This window comes from Rhamphochromis longiceps, linkage group LG22, assembly GCF_057381845.1.
Source record: "Rhamphochromis longiceps isolate RC_006_pf linkage group LG22, R_longiceps_female_GT1.1, whole genome shotgun sequence".
Classification (NCBI taxonomy): Eukaryota; Metazoa; Chordata; class Actinopteri; order Cichliformes; family Cichlidae; genus Rhamphochromis; species Rhamphochromis longiceps.
Window position 1 is genome coordinate 10,153,243 of NC_140577.1, and position 9,532 is coordinate 10,162,774.

A 9,532-nucleotide genomic window follows, 5' to 3' on the forward strand; every position below is an offset into this window, starting at 1 on the left:
TGACTGTGTATAGTATGCAGTCTCATTGCTATGCTCTCCAAGCACATTGGCCCGTATATGCGTGTGCTGCAGCTCACTTTCAATAAATAATTTAATTTCCTTGCAATATCTGCACCCATTGTAACTGTCTTTGCAAATAAGGTTGATTTAATTAGGTTTGAGCGTGTATTCTTGTGTCATAATGGTAGACTGGCACCAACGATTTATTAATTATTTAACATCTAGCTATCTATAATATTCTGCTGATGTATTTTTATTATCATTTGAGCTTGTGGTAATAATAACCCAACCACAGTAATCCAGACATTAGGTTTCTGGGTTGTTGTCAACCTTCGTTAAGTGTCATTAACGTGTTTTCTGTAGTTTTGTCCTTTACAAGAACTAAAAATGTGCCAATCTCAATCACCTCCCTGTCGGTCTCTTTCTTTTCCTCCTCTCTTTTCCTATCACAGATATGATTGTTGAACAATACTGTGCACCATCAATCAGTCCATCAGTCACGTAAACAGCAGAACCTATTTCATTTAAATGTTTGCCAAAAACAGGGTTTGGAACAATCAGTGACAGACAAACCGGTCAGGATGCAGTTTCCTGCAGAGCACCCTGCAGGGGCCCAACTTCAGGACAGCCTCTGTGACAACAGGGGGTGGTGGATTCTCTCTGAAATAGAATGTGAGTAGGATTGTGGATTGGTTCCTGGATTTTAGCTCATTATAGTGAACTTGAAAGGGCATGGCAGTAACGACCTTGATTTAAAGACAAAACGTTTAAATTGTACAGGGGGATTTTTAAATCACCCTTTTTCCTGATATGTTTAACTCGTCCTATTAATTTTCACCAGAAACGTACAGCCTTATAAATTCTGACTTATTATCACTGCAGGCTGTTTTTTTTTTTCCTTCTCTTTTTTTGGATCCATTTAAGAGTGCAATGAGTTTTACATTGAACATGAAATCTATTCCTATTGCTAAATATTGATTGAGGTAAAATACAGATTTCCCAGCTTTATAACCCCAGGGAGGAATATGAAAAAGTTATTAGATCACTTACACAAAATTGCGAAAATATGTAGTGTATTTCAAATACACCCATTTGTGCTGATCGCCATACATCAGATGACATGGAAACAATGAAAGTATTCTCCCTTCAGGCTTCTACGAATAATTAATAAAGTGAGAGCTGCCTCAAATTAAAATGATTGATGTGTACATGTGTGGGGGTTTCTTCGTTCTGGGTCTTTTAAAAAAATACTGAAATCCACAATCAGTTGTGTTTTCAAAGTTGGGTAAGGGGCTTTAGATTTAAACACACTTGAATTACCCTTCTTTGGGGTTTTATGCATGTGCAGTCTTATGTGCAGCACAAGGGCATCAAACATGCCTACAGGCACAACGTTTTACACACACACTGAACCTCATATAGCCATTGTGACTTGTAGTTATAGTGAGGACTGAAGGCTGTTCAGTTACATTGCCTGATGTCTTCTATAGAGCTTATTATCGTTTCATTTGACCTACCTGAAGTAATTCAATGGTGGATCTGAATTATTTAATTCTTTTTCGCTGCTGTAATTTCCCCGCCACGCTCACAGGAGAGTAACTTCAGATTTATGCAGATGATATTCTCACCTTATCTCGTCTCAAAACACAGGGCTTATTCAGCATGAGGAAAAGACACATTAAGACGCCAGAGGGTGAAAACTAAATTTATTTAATAAATATGGCAAGCAGAGAAAATTCTTTCACACGCATTTTTTAGGGTTTTCCTCCAACATTGCCTCATATTTTCAACAACATTTCATTGCTACCTGCACAACAAAAATCAAATATTTATTGTAAGGGCTGGCCATGTCTGAACCACATATTAGTCTTGTTTTGCACAGAGAAAACAACACGGTGGCCTTCTAAGGAATATAAATACATTTTTAAGCCAGCTTTTCCTTCCTTGTATTCTGTGGTTGTCGTAATACTTGTATCATTTTTTCTAGCCTTTTTAATTTATTTTATTAAGCTTTCTGATGGACACTATCCATTTTGTGCAGCTTGTTCTTATCAATTTTGAGAAAATACTTGCAGTCTTTGCAATCTTTTGACTAAACGGAATACCACTTTTCTGAATTAAATAAACACCTGGCTTTGTCTCTGTCCTTCACTGATTTTGAAAAGTCTTGTTCAGATGTATTTGTGAGGAAGAGAAAAGAAAAAAATTCAAATAAAGTTTGGATGAAAAGATTTTAAAGAAACACAGGATTGCTTGTTTAACTAAAGTTCACACTGACAATTTTCTGCAACTCATGAAAGGTATCAAACCTTTTGCAAAGCATTAGCACAGTTGTGTTTCCATCACTTTAAAGGATGTTACATTTAATTTAATTTGTTCCCTCAAACTCACCACAACTATAAGCCCAAGCTCTACCAGAACTAAATAGTCATACCAGAGTTTCATGATTTACGTTAATGTAACTTCTTGTCCCCCAAAAGGGAGAAAAGTCCCCATAACATGAGTAATACAAGTCCAGATACACAAACAAATCATAAACAACACAAACTATTAGAATTTATGAAGGCACTCTCTGTTCTCCTTGGTTTTAAATAAAGAGAACAGGAGAAAAAATACTTTCAAAAGTATACACATGCAGACACACTGACACACAGAAAATGACAGACCCTCTGTCTCCATGGAGCCCAACTGGAAATCATTCATGATTGGTTTCTATTGTTAAAAGCTATGCCAAGCACCAGCCTGTGTGCTGCAAGGTGATGAATGGTATGGAAGAAATATAGTATCATCAGAATTCAAGTATTTTTAGACATTGAATTTATGACACTGAATTTTTATCCTCCAAATTTCCCTGCAAAAATATTCACCTGCAAAAATTCACCTGCAAAAAATTCACCTGCAAAAATTCACCTGAAAAAAATTCACCTGCAAAAAATTCACCTGCCAAAAATTCACCTGCAAAAATTCACCTGAAAAAAATTCACCTGCAAAAAATTCACCTGCAAAAAATTCACCTGCCAAAAATTCACCTGAAAAAAATTCACCTGCAAAAAATTCACCTGCAAAAATTCACCTGCAAAAATTCAACTGCAAAAATTCAACTGCAAAAGTGATGAACTTTAATGACCCAAGCCAGAGCAATCAGCACCAGATCGAGTCGAGTGGCTCTCGGCCAATTAAATTACGCTGTTTGATCACATGACACCGTTAGCCAGCAGTTTGTCTCCTAAAAGAGAGCTGTTTAGAGGTGAGTGATTACGTTTTTCTCCTAAATAGAGATCATTACAGAACGCCTAGTCCTACTTAAAATCCCATTTATTTTTATTTTATCATCTACTCGAACTAAGGAAAACGTTTGACTAACTCAAAGACAATTTCCACGCCTCCCCTGCCTGACTGCAGAGGCAGTTTTGAATTTAGGAGCAGCAAGATGGAAGCAGCAAACCCTGGCGATTCTCCGGTAAGTATATTGTTTTTTATCTTCAAGTTTGTCTTTTGAAACGTTAATTTTATTTAAATCCGTTGCTCACGTATAAAGTACACAGACGGGGTCTTTGCTCAACTCGTCTGAGGCGTGTCTCACTAAGCGCTACATGCTAGCATCCTGCTAACCGAGCTACCCTTTACATGCTGTGCTTTAGAAAATAGGATACTCGTTAAAAAATACTCCGCAGATATTGATAGATAGACGAACACTGCAAATATAATGTTGTAAACGAAAACGGCCTTTGGTGAAGTGGTAAAATACACCATGAATAAAGCCATAGATTGAATGGCTGCCATGGTTGCAGAACGGCCTGATTTAATGACAAGAATGGGGAAGAGTGAGGCGAAGTGAACCAAAGCCACAAAACACGGTCAGACAAGGCGGCAAAAGGGGAGTGATCTGTCCGTCAGTATGAAGTTGGTGTGTGCTTTGGTGAACAAAAACTCGAGACCGGTAGCAGGAAGGTGGGAGACTCGTGTTTCACTGGAATAGTGGTGAATTAAAACATCCTTTGTTGGGGACATTTAGGTGTAAATGCATCCATAAAGGTGAGACAGAGGCAGACCAGACAGTGAAGAAAACAAGGCAAACATTAGAAATATTAAAACGGAAATATAGGATTAATATAACATACAATTGGGGAAAATGTAAGGAACACAATGTAAATGATATTGTAAAGTCATTAAAACAGCATACTCTGATTAAAAGAAACAGATAATTGGGTAGGAGGATGATGATGATAATAATAATAATAATAATAATAATGTTAAAGAACATGTACAAGATGGGTATGTATACTTGTAGCCAGAACTTAACAACTACAAAGTTGTAGCATGCCAGACCATCTTGATTGAATGTAACTTCGCTCCACACAAGTTTTATGGTAGACATATTCATATTGGTATCTAATAAATGATTAATTCTTAGATTTTATCAAACGTTAATTTATAAATTGTTTCTGTCTTTATGTGTTTGTTTCAGATTATGCAAGATGTAATTATTCAGTCAGCAAGACACTTGCTGCAGTTACTGACATCATCCAACTGAACTGCTGCTGTGATGAATCAGAATACAAGGTTTACTTTAGCAAGACTTATGAGTTAATGCTACATTTAACTAAATTGTTATATATTTTGTGTCCAATATTGTCTCCATATGATTTTGTTTTTTGCAACATCTTGCAGAGAACAGAGTCAAGGTACCAGCTTGGTTAACCCTAAAAGACCATCTGTTCATCAAGAAATGACCAGGTGAAAAAGTCATAAACTAAACACTCTGCATGAGCATGGAATTTAGGATGCAACTTTACATCTTACCTGCTCTACACTCAGGGCTTGAATTACAACAACAGTCAATCACATAAAAAAAAATATATACTTTTGGTAGTTCTGTGTCTGTCTCTCTCCTCCAAACCCAGATGGCTGCTGGTACTGAACCGGGTTCTGCTGGAGGTTTCTTCTTGTTAAAGGGGAGTTTTTCCTCTGCACTGTCACTTCATGCTGCTCAGTGTGAGGGATTGTTGAGGTTGAGTCCATATGTCCTGCGAACAACTGCTGGGCAATGACACCATGCAATCTTCTGGGATTCCTTGGATAGAAAACCTGTGAGCTGCACTTGTCCTTGGTCTTCACAGCTCACCTTTTTACTGTTTATTGAATCAAAATTCTCCAGTGACATGGATTCTACATTGTAACTGATGTGATGTTCTATAAAGTGGTTTTAATAAAAAAAAAGGCAAAAATTAGTTTGTTTCTTTATTCAATTTTTGAACAGTGATACTCATTCAGTAAATGCAAATTATTTACATGGCAGTGCACTATAGGCATAAATCTAGACCCCTAGATAAAACATGATGGCATTATAGCAGTGACAACTCCTCCACAGTAGCAGGTGGGATTTTTCTTTTTTGAGGACGGCTCCTTTTACCTGTCACTACAGATGGTCTGTTTGTTCTGATCAAGAGCCTTTTTTTGGGCAGCTGAAGAGGAGAAGTCTATCTTATGGCCAACCTCTGGCTGTATCTTGGTCATATTACCCAGCAAAACCCAGTATGCAGGTTCATCTGTAACAGTCCTTGTGCCACAGATCACTGTTGCTTCTACATTAAACAGAAGAGCAGTGACGTGGGTGCAGGTCTCCGTGACTCCGGCCTTACAGCTGCAGTGGGTGGCTTCAACCTTCCCTGTGATGCTCACAGTGACCCATGGCTGCAATGCTGGTTCATTCAGTCTTTGAGAGTGCAGGACCTGAAACACACACAAAGTTCTTGTCTTTAAATGAACTATGAGCCAAGGCTGACATAAATGTTTTATCTACTTAATCATTAATGTAACAGTGTTTAGAAAGTTAGCACATACATGTAATTTTTCATTTCTTTATGTGTCCATCTATAGAACGCTGCATGTTATAGTGTAAATCTGCCTGTTCTCTGTCAGAAACCTGCCTGCAGAAAATGAACCTAAAGGATGTAATGCAAGGATGTCATCACTTTCAAGATGGAGAAAGCATAAAGTGACAATTATGAATCATTTAATATGATAAGGAGATTCTGCAGGTCATTAATCAATGTATAAAATTATTTTTAGTGACACAAGATACAAATATGGAAGGAAGATGTATAATCGCTCAGTTTGGGGAAATTGTGGGTAGCCTGCAAGGGCCTCAACTTCTCCATACCCACAATGTGCAACAAATGGGCACAGCTATCTTCAACAGTGGAACATCGGCCAGTTACTTCCAACTTTAACGCAGCTTGTAGTCTTGGAGAGCAGCACACCAAAACTGCATGCACAACTTCTGCTAACAGTGGAAACAGATTAAGAAATCCATGCAAACAGATTCATAAACCGAAAGATTATTTTACAGGATTAATGATCATATCAGCCGCTGGCTGATCACAAACCCTGAGGGTGTATACGAGAAGCAGAAGAAGCAGAGGGGATATCCAGTTTAAGTTTAGATAGTATTTGTAAAGATATTGACCATATCCTTTTCTGAAAGTGTGGATATAATGGATGGGGTAAGGTACTGACATGCTACAACTTTATAGTTGTTAAGTTCTGGCTACAAGTATACATACCCATCTTGTACATTTTTTTATTTTTTTATTATTATTATTATTATTATTATCATCATCATCATCATCATCATCCTCCTCCTCCTACCCAATTATCTGTTTCTTTTAATCAGAGTATGCTGTTTTAATGACTTTACAATATCATTTACATTGTGTTCCTTACATTTTCCCCAATTGTATGTTATATTAATCCTATATTTCCGTTTTAATATTTCTAATGTTTGCCTTGTTTTCTTCACTGTCTGGTCTGCCTCTGTCTCACCTTTATGGATGCATTTACACCTAAATGTCCCCAACAAAGGATGTTTTAATTCACCACTATTCCAGTGAAACACGAGTCTCCCACCTTCCTGCTACCGGTCTCGAGTTTTTGTTCACCAAAGCACACACCAACTTCATACTGACGGACAGATCACTCCCCTTTTGCCGCCTTGTCTGACCGTGTTTTGTGGCTTTGGTTCACTTCGCCTCACTCTTCCCCATTCTTGTCATTAAATCAGGCCGTTCTGCAACCATGGCAGCCATTCAATCTATGGCTTTATTCATGGTGTATTTTACCACTTCACCAAAGGCCGTTTTCGTTTACAACATTATATTTGTAGTGTTCGTCTATCTATCAATATCTGCGGAGTATTTTTTAACGAGTATCCTATTTTCTAAAGCACAGCATGTAAAGGGTAGCTCGGTTAGCAGGATGCTAGCATGTAGCGCTTAGTGAGACACGCCTCAGACGAGTTGAGCAAAGACCCCGTCTGTGTACTTTATACGTGAGCAACGGATTTAAATAAAATTAACGTTTCAAAAGACAAACTTGAAGATAAAAAACAATATACTTACCGGAGAATCGCCAGGGTTTGCTGCTTCCATCTTGCTGCTCCTAAATTCAAAACTGCCTCTGCAGTCAGGCAGGGGAGGCGTGGAAATTGTCTTTGAGTTAGTCAAACGTTTTCCTTAGTTCGAGTAGATGATAAAATAAAAATAAATGGGATTTTAAGTAGGACTAGGCGTTCTGTAATGATCTCTATTTAGGAGAAAAACTTAATCACTCACCTCTAAACAGCTCTCTTTTAGGAGACAAACTGCTGGCTAACGGTGTCATGTGATCAAACAGCGTAATTTAATTGGCCGAGAGCCACTCGACTCGATCTGGTGCTGATTGCTCTGGCTTGGGTCATTAAAGTTCATCACTTTTGCAGTTGAATTTTTGCAGGTGAATTTTTGCAGGTGAATTTTTTGCAGGTGAATTTTTTTCAGGTGAATTTTTTGCAGGGAAATTTGGAGGATAAAAATTCAGTGTCATAAATTCAATGTCTAAAAATACTTGAATTCTGATGATACTATATTTCTTCCATAGAATGGCAAAATAAACAAATATTTACATGCTGACAGTTCCTTTTCAATTAAAGGGGAACAGCCATGAATTTTTCCAATATTATCTACAGCAAAAACTGTCTGGTTGACACTCCATTAGCAAGGAAAGTGTGTATCATTTTGTAAATAGGGAGGAGCATTACGCAGAGGTTTATGGTTAGCACACTGGCAAAACTAGCAAAAATCTGTCAGAACATCAGAGCATTGCAGTGGGTGTTGTAGCAGAAAGGATTTTCACTTTATGAAGCGCACAGGTTAATATCTATCCACTGAAAGTGTGCATCTCAGTATGTCAGCGCAACCTTTCATAGATCTTCTTTACAGTGAATCACATTTATAAATAGCATTAACAATGACAGTCCTATTGAACTGTATCAGTTTAAAAGTTGTACAGAACAGCATTTTCAGCACAGGCAACTAGTAAAATTACCAAACCTTTACATTTTAGTTATTCAGATAATAGATCTTAAGTTGGAGCATGGCGGTGTCTGATGTTTCCTTACTGTGATGACCCCTGCCCTATACTCTCACTCTTTTCCTTTCCAAGTGTTCCAGGTCCTTGGTGGGCGGGGCACAGGGCATGCCAATTGGGAATACCTGGGCCCTGTGCTTCCCAGGATATAAAGCAATGGCTGGTACTTTATTCTTTCTCTTGCTCATCTACCCTCCTGCCACTGTGCTACACACTTGTCCTCATACTCATGCATCCTACACCACTAATATTACCAATTTGAACAACTCCTAGCTTTGTATTTAAGCTATTACATTTGTTTAATGAATTATTTTCTTAAGCTGCTGCACAAGGTGGCCATACGAGCGAGGTTGTGCCACTACCAGGATTGTGACTGTTGTGGTGGCCTCCAGTTCTAGTGCTTTTGACTGCTGTTGGCGACAGTGTATTATCTTGGATGGAGTTATATGATATCCTGATTGCCTCTGTAGCCTTATTGAGCTTGGCATAAACTAGTTCTAGAAGCTGGTTGGAATGCTATTTTCAGAGGCTCTCCTAAAGGACAGAAAGGGGCTACCATCACAAGATCCAGTCCTGCAGTTACTGCATTTATAAAAACATAAAAATGCAATGTAATACAAAACTGCAGCAGAGCCGCATGTGTCGCAGAAGACTTTTCATTACCAGTGTTGATAAGAAAATCCTCTGGATTATTTAAATACACACCGGCAGGAGGTTTTGCTAGATGACAGTGAAGCACTTGATGAAGGCGGAGGAAGTAAGTGAGTATAGAAGGTGGGGTCCACTTTAATGGTGTTGGTCATCATATAAAACCTTCCTAATGGTATTCAGTCAAGTGATCAGCCATCGTGGGACCCCTGCTGCTGCTGCTACTGTGTGTGTCTTTTTTCAGTCTGTCGTCTCAGCTCATTCATGAATAATTTATAACGGACCCCATAAATTCACATCTTTAGAATCACAGATTAATACACCGGGGGCTGAGGGTAACAGAAGAAAGTAAAAAAAAAAGAGAAAAAGAAGATGAGAATGACAACCTCTCCCACCTGTGTGCCAGTTTTTGCTATGTGTACATTATTCTATTTTTATGTATCTTTTTACTTCAGCTCATGAGACATTAGCATGGCTT

The 9,532-nt window shown here is 38.2% G+C and overlaps 2 long non-coding RNA genes across 4 annotated transcripts; one reads left to right on the plus strand and one right to left on the minus strand.

The window, feature by feature from the left end:
* Positions 1-3,141: 3,141 nt before the first annotated feature.
* Positions 3,142-5,231, plus strand: LOC146643412 (uncharacterized). 3 transcript variants are annotated; one of them, XR_014909299.1, is made up of 4 exons: positions 3,142-3,247; positions 3,348-3,460; positions 4,469-4,563; positions 4,672-5,231. It is a non-coding gene; the product is annotated as an uncharacterized LOC146643412 (long non-coding RNA). The 3 variants fall into 3 exon arrangements; XR_014909300.1 differs by having other exon boundaries at positions 3,196-3,247; positions 3,403-3,460; XR_014909298.1 differs by lacking the exon at positions 3,142-3,247 and having other exon boundaries at positions 3,265-3,460.
* On the minus strand, positions 5,229-7,764 carry LOC146643413 (uncharacterized). Its single transcript, XR_014909301.1, has 2 exons — positions 7,401-7,764; positions 5,229-5,733 (listed from the first exon to the last, which is right to left on the minus strand). It is a non-coding gene; the product is annotated as an uncharacterized LOC146643413 (long non-coding RNA).
* Positions 7,765-9,532: the final 1,768 nt, after the last annotated feature.